This window comes from Triticum dicoccoides, chromosome 6A, assembly GCF_002162155.2.
Source record: "Triticum dicoccoides isolate Atlit2015 ecotype Zavitan chromosome 6A, WEW_v2.0, whole genome shotgun sequence".
Lineage (NCBI taxonomy): Eukaryota > Viridiplantae > Streptophyta > Magnoliopsida > Poales > Poaceae > Triticum > Triticum dicoccoides.
Genome location: NC_041390.1, coordinates 530821650 through 530825038, shown reverse-complemented (window position 1 = coordinate 530825038; position 3389 = coordinate 530821650).

The following is a 3389-nucleotide window of genomic DNA, read 5'->3' as shown; positions in this document are numbered from 1 at the left end:
TGTCGGCACCTTCAGCACCGACTGCAAGTGATGGCAGAAGAGGTCTATTTGCTCTAGCATGTGATCCTTGAAGATCAGTCTCCATTTCCAAAATCATTCCTAGGATCTGTTTAACAAAAAATCATGTCACACCATTAAAGTTTAGGTTCTTTTTAACCTTCCACAAAGACCAAAGCACAACAAAACAAATGGTGTTAACAACATCAAGTTTTTCCCTGTTAGCCAAAGAGAACTAATGGATTCAAAACATGTCGCTAATGACCTATTTGCAAAAATCGGCCAAACCTGCTTTGGAGCTATGCAATCAAAGAGAAGATGTTGCACTAATTCCTTACATGTGCAGAAAAGACAATCTTCAGGTTTATTCATATTCCTTTCTTCGGATTATCCTTGGTTAGTATTTTATTATGACTAAGCAACTAGAGGAATATATGAATCTTGGGAGGGATGACCAACTTCCGAACAATGGGAATGTAAACAGGAGTCACACCTCTAAACTTGATGATAGCATACAAAGAACTTGATAAGTAAATGTCAGAGATTTCATATTGCCAAATCAGAGACACCCTCTTCTTTATAGAAAATGCTACTAGCTATGGCTTGTAGCTCATACCACTGCTCCATCATACTATCAGTGAAGATCCTCCTAAAAGTAAGCTTGAGGGTGCTCTCATCCTATATTTGATTAATGGTGCTACACTGTTCTCTACAAATGCAATAAATGTCCCAAAACTGGACAACTAGGGGGGTTGCCAAAATAGGAATCCTCCCAGAACCTGATTTGATGACCATCCCCACAACCCACCTGTAGCCAAATTTGACAGCTCTAGCAGCCCACATAACCCCTTTCCAGAAGAGGGAAGAATTTACTGAGCTATTGCATAAGATATTGGGGGAGAGGTATGGTATTTGGCATCAACCACAGATCTCCATATTTTTCCTTCCCCAAAGGCATGTCTCTTAATCCAAGATCCTAGGATGCAAATATTGAGGTCTCTTAAGTTAGCGATCCCTAGCCCTCCAAAATCTTGGTTCATCCACACCAATTGCCAATTGGCCAAATGCAGTTTTCTATGGCCCTCAAAGTCATTCCAAAGACAATTTGTCATTCAAGAATTTATGAGGTTCAAAACCCACTTGGGAAATTTAAAAAAGTACATAAGATAGACGGGGATGCTAGCAAGGCAGGATTTAATTAAGATAATACTCCATTTGTAAGAAAGGAGATTACCCCTCCATCTTGCAATCCTTTTAAGGATTTTTTTTTCAATTAAAGGTTGAAGGTCTTCCCTAGAGAGTTTATTAGAATGAAAGGGGATGCCTAAATACTTGATTGGGAAAACCTATAGGGCAACCGAATATGTCAGCAAAGCAAGAAACTTATCATCTAGGTTTAAAGAGATCCACTTTTGTCATAATTAATCACATTTTCAAAGCAAGTAAGGACCCATTTGAGGTTGGCAGCCAAACTGGAGTCACCATCAACAAACATGATTGTATCATCTGCATACCACAGACTGATAATTCCTTCAGGGCAAAAAGCATGTCCTAGGCCCTTAATAAGTTTTTCCTTAGAGGCTTTGTTCAACATTTTGGTTAAAACATCCACTACTAGATTCGAAAGCAGGGAGAAAGGAATCTAGGATAGGTCCTAGATTGCCTTGCGCCTTTGCATGACTCTTTTGCTAAAAAAACTCATGTTACATTGCCCTAAAGTTCCATTACTAAGTATGAAACCACATGTTTTACATCGACAACTACAACACCATTTTTTTGGGAACATTGCCAAACAAAGCCAAGCATAGAGTTGAAGGAAATATGCCCTAGAGGCAATAATAAAGTTATTATTTATTTCCTTATTTCATGATAAATGTTTATTATTCATGCTAGAATTGTATTAACCGGAAACATAATACATGTGTGAATACATAGACAAACATAGTGTCATTAGTATGCCTCTACTTGACTAGCTCGTTAATCAAAGATGGTTAAGTTTCCTAACCATAAACATGAGTTGTCATTTGATTAACGGGATCACATCATTAGGAGAATGATATGATTGACTTGACCCATTCCATTAGCTTAGCATTTGATTGTTTAGTATGTTGCTATTGCTTTCTTCATGACTTATACATGTTCCTATGACTATGAGATTATGCAACTCCTATTTACCGGAGGAACATTTTGTGTGCTACCAAACGTCACAACATAACTGTGTGATTATAAAGGTCCTCTATAGGTGTCTCCAAAGGTACTTGTTGAGTTGGCGTATTTCGTGATTAGGATTTGTCACTCCGGTTATCGGAGAGGTATCTCTGGGCCCACTCGGTGATGCACGTCACTATAAGCCTTGCAAGCATTGTAAGTAATGAGTTAGTTGCGGGATGATGTATTATGGAACGAGTAAAGAGACTTGCTGGTAACGAGATTGAACTAGGTATTGAGATACCGACGATCGAATCTCGGGCAAGTAACATACAGATGACAAAGGGAACAACGTATGTTGTTATGCGGTTCGACCGATAAAGATCTTCGTAGAATATGTAGGAGCCAATATGGGCATCTAGGTTCTGCTATTGGTTATTGACCAGAGAAATGTCTCGATCATGTCTACATAGTTCTCGAACCCGTAGGGTCCGCACGCTTAACGTTCGTTGACGATATAGTATTTATGAGTTATGTATGTTGGTAATCGAATGTTGTTCGGAGTCCCGGATGAGATTATGGACATGACGAGGAGCTCCGGAATGGTCCGGAGGTAAAGATTCATATATTGGATGATATGGTTAGGCTAAGGGGTCAGGCCCACGGGGCTATAAGTCGGTGCAAAAAGAGTTTTGCGGAGGCCAGGGGGGCAAACGCCGGAGACCCTGACGTCTGGGCCAGACGCCAAGGATTGTGGCGTTTAGTCCTGGAGTCCGAGCGGGACTCTTGCCTTTCGGGCAAAACTGACTTTGAGGAGGCTTTTGCTCCAAGTTTCGACCCCAGGGCTCAACATATAAATAGAGGGGCAGGGCTAGCACCAAAGACACATCAAGAAACACCAAGCCGTGTTCCGGCAACCCCGTCCCCTCTAGTTTATCCTCCGTCATAGTTTTCGTAGTGCTTAGGCGAAGCCCTGCGGAGATTGTTCTTCACCAACACCGTCACCACGCTGTCGTGCTGCCGGAACTCATCTACTACTTCGCCCCTCTTGCTGGATCAAGAAGGCGAGGACGTCATCGAGCTGCACGTGTGTTGAACGCGGAGGTGCCTTACGTTCGGTACTTGATCGGGACGGGTCGTGAAGGTGTACGACTACATCAACCGCGTTGATAAACGCTTCCACTTACGGTCTACGAGGGTACGTAGATTACACTCTCCCCTCTCGTTGCTATACATCACCATGA